This window comes from Octopus bimaculoides, unplaced genomic scaffold (genome assembly GCF_046866305.1).
Source record: "Octopus bimaculoides isolate indiv1 unplaced genomic scaffold, ASM4686630v1 contig39, whole genome shotgun sequence".
Taxonomy (NCBI): domain Eukaryota; kingdom Metazoa; phylum Mollusca; class Cephalopoda; order Octopoda; family Octopodidae; genus Octopus; species Octopus bimaculoides.
The window spans coordinates 700,238-716,000 of NW_028315289.1; the positions used below are offsets into that span (position 1 = coordinate 700,238).

The following is a 15,763-nucleotide window of genomic DNA, read 5'->3' on the forward strand; positions in this document are numbered from 1 at the left end:
GAAGCCCGTCGTATACATGTGTATACATGTGTATATATATATATATATATATATATATATATATATGTATGTATGTGCGTGTATATGTTTGTGTCTGTTCCCCAACATCGCATGACAACCGATGGTGGTGTGTATACGTCCCTGTAACTTAGCGGTTCGGCAAAAAGTGGACGATATAATGAGTGCCAGGCTTACAAAGAATAAGTCCTGATGAAAATAAATTGAATCCGCTGTTTTAATGCTTGTTAAAATTTACAGCTTGTGTAAATTAAAAAGAAAAAGAATGCTTACAGCACCTAGGGTTCCCAAGCGGTCACCCATCTAAGTACTAACTAGGCTCGATGTTGCTTAACTTCGGTGATCGGACGAGAACCGGTGCTTTCAACGTGATATGGCCGTAAACATCTATACAGTAAATTTTAATCTATTTATTCTATAAACTTATACTAAATCATTTTCATTTTTTAGAATGTATTTTTCTTTCTTTCACTTTGTATATAACTTGGCAATCCTTCGGTAAAAAGACATTATCTTTCATCTTCACAGTGCCATCTTAGCGATCTTTCTATAAAAAACAAATTATCGTTCACCTTCACAGTGCTGAACAGTTAAACGCTGGCAACAACACTTACTAATCATTCACATCATATACTACTACCTATACATTGCACACTTTAACGACTTATTAACTTTCCCTATTTTCCTTCTCACTCTTACGGTCATTTAAGTTTTTATTTGCTTGGCACCCGTTATACACGTTCATCTTTACCAGAAAACAATTCACATTTTGTGCGCCAGTGCTTTCGAAACAATGTTATTATATGCCGGTGTAATGACGTTATACGACCGTTATATCCATTGGGTCGGATATAAAATAGCACCAATTTATTTACAGATTATAACCAGCATTGATACTGATCGCGCAAATGAGAAATAATGAATATATGTGCGGCCGTATTTTTCGCTTTTAAGTTGCAAAAAAATAAATGTTAAAGCCTCAATTTCTATATAAATTGAAAGAAATCAAATGTTCTGAAAAATAAAATTGCGTTAGTATGATATTATAGAATAAATACATTAAAATTTACTTCTCTGATGTTTACGGCCATATCACGTTGAAAACACCGGTTCTCGTCCGATCACCGAAGTTAAGCAACATCGAGCCTAGTTAGTACTTAGATGGGTGACCGCTTGGGAACCCTAGGTGCTGTAAGCATTTTTTTGGCTTCTTTTAACATTTTTTTAAAAATTAATTTAAACAAATTGAATTTTGATAATGTAATATGATAAAAGAAAGTGGATTCGATTTACTTTCAATATGAAATACAGAGAGCATACGCAGATTAACCAAAATTCAGCGGGTGGGAACCTCTTGTGAGACTACTACTTATCCATGAAACTTGTTGACAGTGATGATCGTGCAGCTGAAAAGTTTTCCCGTGAAGATATTGAAAATAGCTTTCATGTCATGTTCACTGTTGAACAACCATCAACCTGAGAGAACAGGAACAAATAGTGTAAAGCATTCTCTCCCATAATTCAAACGATTTGCATATTCTGTGACTCTATAAAGGGAGATAATAGTTGCGTTAGTTTCTAAAAAAATTCATATCCTTGTTCTGGGAACTGGCAGTGAACTATCTCTTTCAACCTCTGGCATTCGATATGTTTGTAGGGACTGGACCACTAAGCACGAACTTTTAGTCATTGTTTGCAGCTCGCCTTACCGAGGTGCCAGATGATGCCCGTTGGGATGCTTAACTTTTCCAACCACATGGTTCCGGGTTCAGTCCCACTGCGTGGCACCTTGGGCAAGTGTCTTCTACTATAGTCTCGGGACGACCAAAGCCTTATGAGTGGTTTTGGTAGACGGAAACTGAAAGAAGCCCGTCGTATACATGTGTATACATGTGTATATATATATATATATATATATATATATATATATATGTATGTATGTGCGTGTATATGTTTGTGTCTGTTCCCCAACATCGCATGACAACCGATGGTGGTGTGTATACGTCCCTGTAACTTAGCGGTTCGGCAAAAAGTGGCCGATATAATGAGTGCCAGGCTTACAAAGAATAAGTCCTGATGAAAATAAATTGAATCCGCTGTTTTAATGCTTGTTAAAATTTACAGCTTGTGTAAATTAAAAAGAAAAAGAATGCTTACAGCACCTAGGGTTCCCAAGCGGTCACCCATCTAAGTACTAACTAGGCTCGATGTTGCTTAACTTCGGTGATCGGACGAGAACCGGTGCTTTCAACGTGATATGGCCGTAAACATCTATACAGTAAATTTTAATCTATTTATTCTATAAACTTATACTAAATCATTTTCATTTTTTAGAATGTATTTTTCTTTCTTTCACTTTGTATATAACTTGGCAATCCTTCGGTAAAAAGACATTATCTTTCATCTTCACAGTGCCATCTTAGCGATCTTTCTATAAAAAACAAATTATCGTTCACCTTCACAGTGCTGAACAGTTAAACGCTGGCAACAACACTTACTAATCATTCACATCATATACTACTACCTATACATTGCACACTTTAACGACTTATGAACTTTCCCTATTTTCCTTCTCACTCTTACGGTCATTTAAGTTTTTATTTGCTTGGCACCCGTTATACACGTTCATCTTTACCAGAAAACAATTCACATTTTGTGCGCCAGTGCTTTCGAAACAATGTTATTATATGCCGGTGTAATGACGTTATACGACCGTTATATCCATTGGGTCGGATATAAAATAGCACCAATTTATTTACAGATTATAACCAGCATTGATACTGATCGCGCAAATGAGAAATAATGAATATATGTGCGGCCGTATTTTTCGCTTTTAAGTTGCAAAAAAATAAATGTTAAAGCCTCAATTTCTATATAAATTGAAAGAAATCAAATGTTCTGAAAAATAAAATTGCGTTAGTATGATATTATAGAATAAATACATTAAAATTTACTTCTCTGATGTTTACGGCCATATCACGTTGAAAACACCGGTTCTCGTCCGATCACCGAAGTTAAGCAACATCGAGCCTAGTTAGTACTTAGATGGGTGACCGCTTGGGAACCCTAGGTGCTGTAAGCATTTTTTTTGCTTCTTTTAACATTTTTTTAAAAATTAATTTAAACAAATTGAATTTTGATAATGTAATATGATAAAAGAAAGTGGATTCGATTTACTTTCAATATGAAATACAGAAAGCATACGCAGATTAACCAAAATTCAGCGGGTGGGAACCTCTTGTGAGACTACTACTTATCCATGAAACTTGTTGACAGTGATGATCGTGCAGCTGAAAAGTTTTCCCGTGAAGGTATTGAAAATAGCTTTCATGTCATGTTCACTGTTGAACAACCATCAACCTGAGAGAACAGGAACAAATAGTGTAAAGCATTCTCTCCCATAATTCAAACGATTTGCATATTCTGTGACTCTATAAAGGGAGATAATAGTTGCGTTAGTTTCTAAAAAAATTCATATGCTTGTTCTGGGAACTGGCAGTGAACTATCTCTTTCAACCTCTGGCATTCGATATGTTTGTAGGGACTGGACCACTAAGCACGAACTTTTAGTCATTGTTTGCAGCTCGCCTTACCGAGGTGCCAGATGATGCCCGTTGGGATGCTTAACTTTTCCAACCGCATGGTTCCGGGTTCAGTCCCACTGCGTGGCACCTTGGGCAAGTGTCTTCTACTATAGTCTCGGGACGACCAAAGCCTTATGAGTGGTTTTGGTAGACGGAAACTGAAAGACGCCCGTCGTATACATGTGTATACATGTGTGTATATATATATATATATATATATATATATATATATATATATATATATATATGTATGTATGTATGTGCGTGTATATGTTTGTGTCTGTTCCCCAACATCGCCTGACAACCGATGGTGGTGTGTATACGTCCCTGTAACTTAGCGGTTCGGCAAAAAGTGGACGATATAATAAGTGCCAGGCTTACAAAGAATAAGTCCTGATGAAAATAAATTGAATCCGCTGTTTTAATGCTTGTTAAAATTTACAGCTTGTGTAAATTAAAAAGAAAAAGAATGCTTACAGCACCTAGGGTTCCCAAGCGGTCACCCATCTAAGTACTAACTAGGCTCGATGTTGCTTAACTTCGGTGATCGGACGAGAACCGGTGCTTTCAACGTGATATGGCCGTAAACATCTATACAGTAAATTTTAATCTATTTATTCTATAAACTTATACTAAATCATTTTCATTTTTTATAATGTATTTTTCTTTCTTTCACTTTGTATATAACTTGGCAATCCTTCGGTAAAAAGACATTATCTTTCATCTTCACAGTGCCATCTTAGCGATCTTTCTATAAAAAACAAATTATCGTTCACCTTCACAGTGCTGAACAGTTAAACGCTGGCAACAACACTTACTAATCATTCACATCATATACTACTACCTATACATTGCACACTTTAACGACTTATTAACTTTCCCTATTTTCCTTCTCACTCTTACGGTCATTTAAGTTTTTATTTGCTTGGCACCCGTTATACACGTTCATCTTTACCAGAAAACAATTCACATTTTGTGCGCCAGTGCTTTCGAAACAATGTTATTATATGCCGGTGTAATGACGTTATACGACCGTTATATCCATTGGGTCGGATATAAAATAGCACCAATTTATTTACAGATTATACCCAGCATTGATACTGATCGCGCAAATGAGAAATAATGAATATATGTGCGGCCGTATTTTTCGCTTTTAAGTTGCAAAAAAATAAATGTTAAAGCCTCAATTTCTATATAAATTGAAAGAAATCAAATGTTCTGAAAAATAAAATTGCTTTAGTATGATATTATAGAATAAATACATTAAAATTTACTTCTCTGATGTTTACGGCCATATCACGTTGAAAACACCGGTTCTCGTCCGATCACCGAAGTTAAGCAACATCGAGCCTAGTTAGTACTTAGATGGGTGACCGCTTGGGAACCCTAGGTGCTGTAAGCATTTTTTTGGCTTCTTTTAACATTTTTTTAAAAATTAATTTAAACAAATTGAATTTTGATAATGTAATATGATAAAAGAAAGTGGATTCGATTTACTTTCAATATGAAATACAGAAAGCATACGCAGATTAACCAAAATTCAGCGGGTGGGAACCTCTTGTGAGACTACTACTTATCCATGAAACTTGTTGACAGTGATGATCGTGCAGCTGAAAAGTTTTCCCGTGAAGGTATTGAAAATAGCTTTCATGTCATGTTCACTGTTGAACAGCCATCAACCTGAGAGAACAGGAACAAATAGTGTAAAGCATTCTCTCCCATAATTCAAACGATTTGCATATTCTGTGACTCTATAAAGGGAGATAATAGTTGCGTTAGTTTCTAAAAAAATTCATATGCTTGTTCTGGGAACTGGCAGTGAACTATCTCTTTCAACCTCTGGCATTCGATATGTTTGTAGGGACTGGACCACTAAGCACGAACTTTTAGTCATTGTTTGCAGCTCGCCTTACCGAGGTGCCAGATGATGCCCGTTGGGATGCTTAACTTTTCCAACCGCATGGTTCCGGGTTCAGTCCCACTGCGTGGCACCTTGGGCAAGTGTCTTCTACTATAGTCTCGGGACGACCAAAGCCTTATGAGTGGTTTTGGTAGACGGAAACTGAAAGACGCCCGTCGTATACATGTGTATACATGTGTATACATGTGTATATATATATATATATATATATATATATATATATATATATATATATGTATGTATGTGCGTGTATATGTTTGTGTCTGTTCCCCAACATCGCATGACAACCGATGGTGGTGTGTATACGTCCCTGTAACTTAGCGGTTCGGCAAAAAGTGGCCGATATAATGAGTGCCAGGCTTACAAAGAATAAGTCCTGATGAAAATAAATTGAATCCGCTGTTTTAATGCTTGTTAAAATTTACAGCTTGTGTAAATTAAAAAGAAAAAGAATGCTTACAGCACCTAGGGTTCCCAAGCGGTCACCCATCTAAGTACTAACTAGGCTCGATGTTGCTTAACTTCGGTGATCGGACGAGAACCGGTGCTTTCAACGTGATATGGCCGTAAACATCTATACAGTAAATTTTAATCTATTTATTCTATAAACTTATACTAAATCATTTTCATTTTTTAGAATGTATTTTTCTTTCTTTCACTTTGTATATAACTTGGCAATCCTTCGGTAAAAAGACATTATCTTTCATCTTCACAGTGCCATCTTAGCGATCTTTCTATAAAAAACAAATTATCGTTCACCTTCACAGTGCTGAACAGTTAAACGCTGGCAACAACACTTACTAATCATTCACATCATATACTACTACCTATACATTGCACACTTTAACGACTTATGAACTTTCCCTATTTTCCTTCTCATTCTTACGGTCATTTAAGTTTTTATTTGCTTGGCACCCGTTATACACGTTCATCTTTACCAGAAAACAATTCACATTTTGTGCGCCAGTGCTTTCGAAACAATGTTATTATATGCCGGTGTAATGACGTTATACGACCGTTATATCCATTGGGTCGGATATAAAATAGCACCAATTTATTTACAGATTATAACCAGCATTGATACTGATCGCGCAAATGAGAAATAATGAATATATGTGCGGCCGTATTTTTCGCTTTTAAGTTGCATAAAAATAAATGTTAAAGCCTCAATTTCTATATAAATTGAAAGAAATCAAATGTTCTGAAAAATAAAATTGCGTTAGTATGATATTATAGAATAAATACATTAAAATTTACTTCTCTGATGTTTACGGCCATATCACGTTGAAAACACCGGTTCTCGTCCGATCACCGAAGTTAAGCAACATCGAGCCTAGTTAGTACTTAGATGGGTGACCGCTTGGGAACCCTAGGTGCTGTAAGCATTTTTTTGGCTTCTTTTAACATTTTTTTAAAAATTAATTTAAACAAATTGAATTTTGATAATGTAATATGATAAAAGAAAGTGGATTCGATTTACTTTCAATATGAAATACAGAAAGCATACGCAGATTAACCAAAATTCAGCGGGTGGGAACCTCTTTGTAAGACTACTACTTATCCATGAAACTTGTTGACAGTGATGATCGTGCAGCTGAAAAGTTTTCCCGTGAAGATATTGAAAATAGCTTTCATGTCATGTTCACTGTTGAACAACCATCAACCTGAGAGAACAGGAACAAATAGTGTAAAGCATTCTCTCCCATAATTCAAACGATTTGCATATTCTGTGACTCTATAAAGGGAGTTAATAGTTGCGTTAGTTTCTAAAAAAATTCATATGCTTGTTCTGGGAACTGGCAGTGAACTATCTCTTTCAACCTCTGGCATTCGATATGTTTGTAGGGACTGGACCACTAAGCACGAACTTTTAGTCATTGTTTGCAACTCGCCTTACCGAGGTGCCAGATGATGCCCGTTGGGATGCTTAACTTTTCCAACCACATGGTTCCGGGTTCAGACCCACTGCGTGGCACCTTGGGCAAGTGTCTTCTACTATAGTCTCGGGACGACCAAAGCCCTATGAGTGGTTTTGGTAGACGGAAACTGAAAGAAGCCCGTCGTATACATGTGTATACATGTGTATATATATATATATATATATATATATATATATATATATATATATATATATATATATATATGTATGTATGTGCGTGTATATGTTTGTGTCTGTTCCCCAACATCGCATGACAACCGATGGTGGTGTGTATACGTCCCTGTAACTTAGCGGTTCGGCAAAAAGTGGACGATATAATAAGTGCCAGGCTTACAAAGAATAAGTCCTGATGAAAATAAATTGAATCCGCTGTTTTAATGCTTGTTAAAATTTACAGCTTGTGTAAATTAAAAAGAAAAAGAATGCTTACAGCACCTAGGGTTCCCAAGCGGTCACCCATCTAAGTACTAACTAGGCTCGATGTTGCTTAACTTCGGTGATCGGACGAGAACCGGTGCTTTCAACGTGATATGGCCGTAAACATCTATACAGTAAATTTTAATCTATTTATTCTATAAACTTATACTAAATCATTTTCATTTTTTAGAATGTATTTTTCTTTCTTTCACTTTGTATATAACTTGGCAATCCTTCGGTAAAAAGACATTATCTTTCATCTTCACAGTGCCATCTTAGCGATCTTTCTATAAAAAACAAATTATCGTTCACCTTCACAGTGCTGAACAGTTAAACGCTGGCAACAACACTTACTAATCATTCACATCATATACTACTACCTATACATTGCACACTTTAACGACTTATGAACTTTCCCTATTTTCCTTCTCATTCTTACGGTCATTTAAGTTTTTATTTGCTTGGCACCCGTTATACACGTTCATCTTTACCAGAAAACAATTCACATTTTGTGCGCCAGTGCTTTCGAAACAATGTTATTATATGCCGGTGTAATGACGTTATACGACCGTTATATCCATTGGGTCGGATATAAAATAGCACCAATTTATTTACAGATTATAACCAGCATTGATACTGATCGCGCAAATGAGAAATAATGAATATATGTGCGGCCGTATTTTTCGCTTTTAAGTTGCAAAAAAATAAATGTTAAAGCCTCAATTTCTATATAAATTGAAAGAAATCAAATGTTCTGAAAAATAAAATTGCGTTAGTATGATATTATAGAATAAATACATTAAAATTTACTTCTCTGATGTTTACGGCCATATCACGTTGAAAACACCGGTTCTCGTCCGATCACCGAAGTTAAGCAACATCGAGCCTAGTTAGTACTTAGATGGGTGACCGCTTGGGAACCCTAGGTGCTGTAAGCATTTTTTTGGCTTCTTTTAACATTTTTTTAAAAATTAATTTAAACAAATTGAATTTTGATAATGTAATATGATAAAAGAAAGTGGATTCGATTTACTTTCAATATGAAATACAGAAAGCATACGCAGATTAACCAAAATTCAGCGGGTGGGAACCTCTTTGTAAGACTACTACTTATCCATGAAACTTGTTGACAGTGATGATCGTGCAGCTGAAAAGTTTTCCCGTGAAGATATTGAAAATAGCTTTCATGTCATGTTCACTGTTGAACAACCATCAACCTGAGAGAACAGGAACAAATAGTGTAAAGCATTCTCTCCCATAATTCAAACGATTTGCATATTCTGTGACTCTATAAAGGGAGTTAATAGTTGCGTTAGTTTCTAAAAAAATTCATATGCTTGTTCTGGGAACTGGCAGTGAACTATCTCTTTCAACCTCTGGCATTCGATATGTTTGTATGGACTGGACCACTAAGCACGAACTTTTAGTCATTGTTTGCAACTCGCCTTACCGAGGTGCCAGATGATGCCCGTTGGGATGCTTAACTTTTCCAACCACATGGTTCCGGGTTCAGACCCACTGCGTGGCACCTTGGGCAAGTGTCTTCTACTATAGTCTCGGGACGACCAAAGCCCTATGAGTGGTTTTGGTAGACGGAAACTGAAAGAAGCCCGTCGTATACATGTGTATACATGTGTATATATATATATATATATATATATATATATATATATATATGTATGTATGTGCGTGTATATGTTTGTGTCTGTTCCCCAACATCGCATGACAACCGATGGTGGTGTGTATACGTCCCTGTAACTTAGCGGTTCGGCAAAAAGTGGACGATATAATAAGTGCCAGGCTTACAAAGAATAAGTCCTGATGAAAATAAATTGAATCCGCTGTTTTAATGCTTGTTAAAATTTACAGCTTGTGTAAATTAAAAAGAAAAAGAATGCTTACAGCACCTAGGGTTCCCAAGCGGTCACCCATCTAAGTACTAACTAGGCTCGATGTTGCTTAACTTCGGTGATCGGACGAGAACCGGTGCTTTCAACGTGATATGGCCGTAAACATCTATACAGTAAATTTTAATCTATTTATTCTATAAACTTATACTAAATCATTTTCATTTTTTAGAATGTATTTTTCTTTCTTTCACTTTGTATATAACTTGGCAATCCTTCGGTAAAAAGACATTATCTTTCATCTTCACAGTGCCATCTTAGCGATCTTTCTATAAAAAACAAATTATCGTTCACCTTCACAGTGCTGAACAGTTAAACGCTGGCAACAACACTTACTAATCATTCACATCATATACTACTACCTATACATTGCACACTTTAACGACTTATGAACTTTCCCTATTTTCCTTCTCACTCTTACGGTCATTTAAGTTTTTATTTGCTTGGCACCCGTTATACACGTTCATCTTTACCAGAAAACAATTCACATTTTGTGCGCCAGTGCTTTCGAAACAATGTTATTATATGCCGGTGTAATGACGTTATACGACCGTTATATCCATTGGGTCGGATATAAAATAGCACCAATTTATTTACAGATTATACCCAGCATTGATACTGATCGCGCAAATGAGAAATAATGAATATATGTGCGGCCGTATTTTTCGCTTTTAAGTTGCAAAAAAATAAATGTTAAAGCCTCAATTTCTATATAAATTGAAAGAAATCAAATGTTCTGAAAAATAAAATTGCTTTAGTATGATATTATAGAATAAATACATTAAAATTTACTTCTCTGATGTTTACGGCCATATCACGTTGAAAACACCGGTTCTCGTCCGATCACCGAAGGTAAGCAACATCGAGCCTAGTTAGTACTTAGATGGGTGACCGCTTGGGAACCCTAGGTGCTGTAAGCATTTTTTTGGCTTCTTTTAACATTTTTTTAAAAATTAATTTAAACAAATTGAATTTTGATAATGTAATATGATAAAAGAAAGTGGATTCGATTTACTTTCAATATGAAATACAGAAAGCATACGCAGATTAACCAAAATTCAGCGGGTGGGAACCTCTTGTGAGACTACTACTTATCCATGAAACTTGTTGACAGTGATGATCGTGCAGCTGAAAAGTTTTCCCGTGAAGGTATTGAAAATAGCTTTCATGTCATGTTCACTGTTGAACAACCATCAACCTGAGAGAACAGGAACAAATAGTGTAAAGCATTCTCTCCCATAATTCAAACGATTTGCATATTCTGTGACTCTATAAAGGGAGATAATAGTTGCGTTAGTTTCTAAAAAAATTCATATGCTTGTTCTGGGAACTGGCAGTGAACTTTCTCTTTCAACCTCTGGCATTCGATATGTTTGTAGGGACTGGACCACTAAGCACGAACTTTTAGTCATTGTTTGCAGCTCGCCTTACCGAGGTGCCAGATGATGCCCGTTGGGATGCTTAACTTTTCCAACCACATGGTTCCGGGTTCAGTCCCACTGCGTGGCACCTTGGGCAAGTGTCTTCTACTATAGTCTCGGGACGACCAAAGCCTTATGAGTGGTTTTGGTAGACGGAAACTGAAAGAAGCCCGTCGTATACATGTGTATATATATATATATATATATATATATATATATATATATATATATGTATGTATGTGCGTGTATATGTTTGTGTCTGTTCCCCAACATCGCCTGACAACCGATGGTGGTGTGTATACGTCCCTGTAACTTAGCTGTTCGGCAAAAAGTGGACGATATAATAAGTGCCAGGCTTACAAAGAATAAGTCCTGATGAAAATAAATTGAATCCGCTGTTTTAATGCTTGTTAAAATTTACAGCTTGTGTAAATTAAAAAGAAAAAGAATGCTTACAGCACCTAGGGTTCCCAAGCGGTCACCCATCAAAGTACTAACTAGGCTCGATGTTACTTAACTTCGGTGATCGGACGAGAACCGGTGTTTTCAACGTGATATGGCCGTAAACATCAGAAAAGAAAATTTTAATGTATTTATTCTATAATATCATACTAAAGCAATTTTGTTTTTCAGAACATTTGATTTCTTTCAATTTATATAGAAATTGAGGCTTTAACATTTATTTTTTTGCAGCTGAAAAGCGAAAAATACGGCCGCACATATATTCATTATTTCTCATTTGCGCGATCAGTATCAATGCTGGGTATAATCTGTAAATAAATTGGTGCTATTTTATATCCGACCCAATGGATATAACGGTCGTATAACGTCATTACACCGGCATATAATAACATTGTTTCGAAAGCACTGGCGTACAAAATGTGAATTGTTTTCTGGTAAAGATGAACGTGTATAACGGGTGCCAAGCAAATAAAAACTTAAATGACCGTAAGAATGAGAAGGAAAATAGGGAAAGTTCATAAGTCGTTAAAGTGTGCAATGTATAGGTAGTAGTATATGATGTGAATGATTAGTAAGTGTTGTTGCCAGCGTTTAACTGTTCAGCACTGTGAAGGTGAACGATAATTTGTTTTTTATAGAAAGATCGCTAAGATGGCACTGTGAAGATGAAAGATAATGTCTTTTTACCGAAGGATTGCCAAGTTATATACAAAGTGAAAGAAAGAAAAATACATTCTAAAAAATGAAAATGATTTAGTATAAGTTTATAGAATAAATAGATTAAAATTTACTGTATAGATGTTTACGGCCATATCACGTTGAAAGCACCGGTTCTCGTCCGATCACCGAAGTTAAGCAACATCGAGCCTAGTTAGTACTTAGATGGGTGACCGCTTGGGAACCCTAGGTGCTGTAAGCATTCTTTTTCTTTTTAATTTACACAAGCTGTAAATTTTAACAAGCATTAAAACAGCGGATTCAATTTATTTTCATCAGGACTTATTCTTTGTAAGCCTGGCACTTATTATATCGTCCACTTTTTGCCGAACCGCTAAGTTACAGGGACGTATACACACCACCATCGGTTGTCAGGCGATGTTGGGGAACAGACACAAACATATACACGCACATACATACATACATATATATATATATATATATATATATATATATATATATATATATATATATATACACACATGTATACGACGGGCTTCTTTCAGTTTCCGTCTACCGAAACCACTCATAAGGCTTTGGTCGTCCCGAGACTATAGTAGAAGACACTTGCCCAAGGTGCCTCGCAGTGGGACTGAACCCGGAACCATGTGGTTTGAAAAGGTAAGCATCCCAACGGGCATCATCTGGCACCTCGGTAAGGCGAGCTGCAAACAATGACTAAAAGTTCGTGCTTAGTGGTCCAGTCCCTACAAACATATCGAATGCCAGAGGTTGAAAGAGATAGTTCACTGCCAGTTCCCATAACAAGCATATGAATTTTTTTAGAAACTAACGCAACTATTATCTCCCTTTATAGAGTCACAGAATATGCAAATCGTTTGAATTATGGGAGAGAATGCTTTACACTATTTGTTCCTGTTCTCTCAGGTTGATGGTTGTTCAACAGTGAAAATGACATGAAAGCTATTTTCAATATCTTCACGTGAAAACTTTTCAGCTGCCCGATCATCACTGTCAACAAGTTTCATGGATAAGTAGTAGTCTTACAAGAGGTCCCCACCCGCTGAATTTTGGTTAATCTGCGTATGCTGTCTGTATTTCATATTGAAAGTAAATCGAATCCACTTTCTTTTATCATATTATATTGTCAAAATTCAATTTGTTTAAATTAATTTTTAAAAAAAAGCAAATACAATGCTTACAGCACCTAGGGTTCCCAAGCGGTCACCCATCTAAGTACTAACTAGGCTCGATGTTGCTTAACTTCGGTGATCGGACGAGAACCGGTGTTTTCAACGTGATATGGCCGTAAACATCAGGAAAGTAAATTTTAATGTATTTATTCTATAATATCATACTAAAGCAATTTTGTTTTTCAGAACATTTGATTTCTTTCAATTTATATAGAAATTGAGGCTTTAACATTTATTTTTTTGTAGCTGAAAAGCGAAAAATACGGCCGCACATATATTCATTATTTCTCATTTGCGCGATCAGTATCAATGCTGGGCATAATCTGTAGTTAAATTGGTGCTATTTTATATCCGACCCAATGGATATAACGATCGTATAACGTCATTACACCGGCATATAATAACATTGTTTCGAAAGCACTGGCGCACAAAATGTGAATTGTTTTCTGATAAAGATGAACGTGTATAACGGGTGCCAAGCAAATAAAAACTTAAATGACCGTAAGAGTGAGAAGGAAAATAGGGAAAGTTAATAAGTCGTTAAAGTGTGCAATGTATAGGTAGTAGTATATGATGTGAATGATTAGTAAGTGTTGTTGCCAGCGTTTAACTGTTCAGCACTGTGAAGGTGAACGATAATTTGTTTTTTATAGAAAGATCGCTAAGATGGCACTGTGAAGATGAAAGATAATGTCTTTTTACCGAAGGATTGCCAAGTTATATACAAACTGAAAGAAAGAAAAATACATTCTAAAAATGGCCATCCTGCCTCAGGCGTTCCAACAGAATTATATTATCGCGCGTTCCGCACTGGCAAGGGAGCCCTGTATTAACGCTGTGCGCATGCGTAGTCTCACGCATGCGTGGAATTCAACAACCAAGCTTTCCCGCTTGATTCTGTCTCTTTCTTGCTGGCCAGTGATTGAGCAAGGACGTGTTTAGCTGTCTCTCTCCATCTTTCGAACTTACGCTAGACAGTTCGCGGCACATCTACATACCAAAGTCCCAACAACTATGCTCACACACACAGAAGACGTCTCAACAAACAAGAGCTAAAGATGTATATATTCCACCTTGAATAAATGTTGTTTGTGTTGATAGTCTGGAGTTCAGCGTTCCGTTAATTCTTAATTTTATACAGGAAAGTCAGGTGTACATCTAATGAAGTATAACCCACTTTCCACTAAAAGTCTATTCTAAAAAAAAAGGCCTTTTAGTAACAGCTTATAGAATAAATATCTTAAAATTTACCACGCTGATTCTTACGGCCATGTCACGTTGAAAGCATCGGTTCTCGTCCGATCACCGAAGTTAAGCAACATCGAGCCTAGTTAGTATTTAGATGGGTGACCGCTTGGGAACCCTAGGTGCTGTAATTATTTATTTTCTTTTTTTTTTTTACTCCCTCTGTTTTTTTAAAATTTAGACAAACGGTATTTTAACCATATGATACAGTCATACAAAGCGGATTTAATTTGTTTTCATTATTGAATACAGAAAGCATTCGCAGGTTTACAAAATCCAATGCGTGAGTACCGCTTGTGTGCTTGTTCTTTATTTCTGTACCTTGTTGACAGTGATAGTCGTCCACAAAGTTTACTAAAGTTTTCCGATGAAGATGTTGAAAATAGCCTTCATGTCATATCAGCCAGAGAGAACAAGGACACATACCGGAAAACATTGTCTCCGATACTTCGATTTTATTCGGTAACTCTGTCAAGGGAGGTAATCATTGCGTCAGTTGAAAATGTGTTCAGTTATATCCCTTCTATCAATAAATATAACGTATAACTTTAAAACAAAAATTTTTTGTGCTTGTTCCGGGAAAGGGTGGGCCTTTCGACCTCTACAGACTTTCGGCGCCGGTAAGGTTGATGCGGTTATTGTTCTGCAAAAGTTTTTTGTGCCAGCTACAGGAAAAAACGAAATGTGCACATTAGAAAAAATTCGAAACATGGTGTTCTGAGAAGAGAGGATTAGACGTAAAATGAGTGGGCTTAGCAGATGGACACAATATGAGTAACGATGGATGGAGCAACGAGCGAGACGTCTCCGAGAGTAGATGACAGTGTAGAATTGAGAGAAAATACAGAGAAGGAAAGGACAACACGTATGAAATCCATAGGTTCAGGCATGTTGTATTGGCGAGCGACTGCACAACATAGGTTAGCTGGCCGTTCTTTGTTTGCGGTCTCGGATGTCCCAGTGTAGTAGCAGAATTAT

The 15,763-nt window shown here is 36.4% G+C and overlaps 15 non-coding genes and 1 pseudogene across 15 annotated transcripts; 8 read left to right on the forward strand and 8 right to left on the reverse strand.

Annotated features, from left to right (window-relative positions):
- Positions 1-284: 284 nt before the first annotated feature.
- LOC149130087 (5S ribosomal RNA) lies at positions 285-403 on the reverse strand. Its single transcript, XR_016239972.1, has one exon. It is a non-coding gene; the product is annotated as a 5S ribosomal RNA (ribosomal RNA).
- A 694-nt stretch (positions 404-1,097) lies between these two features.
- On the forward strand, positions 1,098-1,216 carry LOC149130088 (5S ribosomal RNA). The gene has a single exon (XR_016239730.1). It is a non-coding gene; the product is annotated as a 5S ribosomal RNA (ribosomal RNA).
- A 952-nt stretch (positions 1,217-2,168) lies between these two features.
- On the reverse strand, positions 2,169-2,287 carry LOC149130089 (5S ribosomal RNA). Its single transcript, XR_016239973.1, has one exon. It is a non-coding gene; the product is annotated as a 5S ribosomal RNA (ribosomal RNA).
- A 694-nt stretch (positions 2,288-2,981) lies between these two features.
- LOC149130090 (5S ribosomal RNA) lies at positions 2,982-3,100 on the forward strand. The gene has a single exon (XR_016239731.1). It is a non-coding gene; the product is annotated as a 5S ribosomal RNA (ribosomal RNA).
- Positions 3,101-4,072: 972 nt separating this feature from the next.
- Positions 4,073-4,191, reverse strand: LOC149130091 (5S ribosomal RNA). The gene has a single exon (XR_016239974.1). It is a non-coding gene; the product is annotated as a 5S ribosomal RNA (ribosomal RNA).
- A 694-nt stretch (positions 4,192-4,885) lies between these two features.
- LOC149130092 (5S ribosomal RNA) lies at positions 4,886-5,004 on the forward strand. The gene has a single exon (XR_016239732.1). It is a non-coding gene; the product is annotated as a 5S ribosomal RNA (ribosomal RNA).
- Positions 5,005-5,976: 972 nt separating this feature from the next.
- Positions 5,977-6,095, reverse strand: LOC149130093 (5S ribosomal RNA). Its single transcript, XR_016239975.1, has one exon. It is a non-coding gene; the product is annotated as a 5S ribosomal RNA (ribosomal RNA).
- Positions 6,096-6,789: 694 nt separating this feature from the next.
- On the forward strand, positions 6,790-6,908 carry LOC149130094 (5S ribosomal RNA). The gene has a single exon (XR_016239733.1). It is a non-coding gene; the product is annotated as a 5S ribosomal RNA (ribosomal RNA).
- A 977-nt stretch (positions 6,909-7,885) lies between these two features.
- On the reverse strand, positions 7,886-8,004 carry LOC149130095 (5S ribosomal RNA). The gene has a single exon (XR_016239976.1). It is a non-coding gene; the product is annotated as a 5S ribosomal RNA (ribosomal RNA).
- Positions 8,005-8,698: 694 nt separating this feature from the next.
- On the forward strand, positions 8,699-8,817 carry LOC149130096 (5S ribosomal RNA). The gene has a single exon (XR_016239734.1). It is a non-coding gene; the product is annotated as a 5S ribosomal RNA (ribosomal RNA).
- Positions 8,818-9,774: 957 nt separating this feature from the next.
- Positions 9,775-9,893, reverse strand: LOC149130097 (5S ribosomal RNA). Its single transcript, XR_016239978.1, has one exon. It is a non-coding gene; the product is annotated as a 5S ribosomal RNA (ribosomal RNA).
- A 694-nt stretch (positions 9,894-10,587) lies between these two features.
- On the forward strand, positions 10,588-10,706 carry LOC149130098 (5S ribosomal RNA). Its single transcript, XR_016239351.1, has one exon. It is a non-coding gene; the product is annotated as a 5S ribosomal RNA (ribosomal RNA).
- A 950-nt stretch (positions 10,707-11,656) lies between these two features.
- Positions 11,657-11,775, reverse strand: LOC149130099 (5S ribosomal RNA). The gene has a single exon (XR_016239292.1). It is a non-coding gene; the product is annotated as a 5S ribosomal RNA (ribosomal RNA).
- Positions 11,776-12,469: 694 nt separating this feature from the next.
- LOC149130100 (5S ribosomal RNA) lies at positions 12,470-12,588 on the forward strand. The gene has a single exon (XR_016239979.1). It is a non-coding gene; the product is annotated as a 5S ribosomal RNA (ribosomal RNA).
- Positions 12,589-13,542: 954 nt separating this feature from the next.
- Positions 13,543-13,661, reverse strand: LOC149130101 (5S ribosomal RNA). Its single transcript, XR_016239736.1, has one exon. It is a non-coding gene; the product is annotated as a 5S ribosomal RNA (ribosomal RNA).
- A 1,139-nt stretch (positions 13,662-14,800) lies between these two features.
- LOC149130102 (5S ribosomal RNA) lies at positions 14,801-14,919 on the forward strand (annotated as a pseudogene).
- Positions 14,920-15,763: the final 844 nt, after the last annotated feature.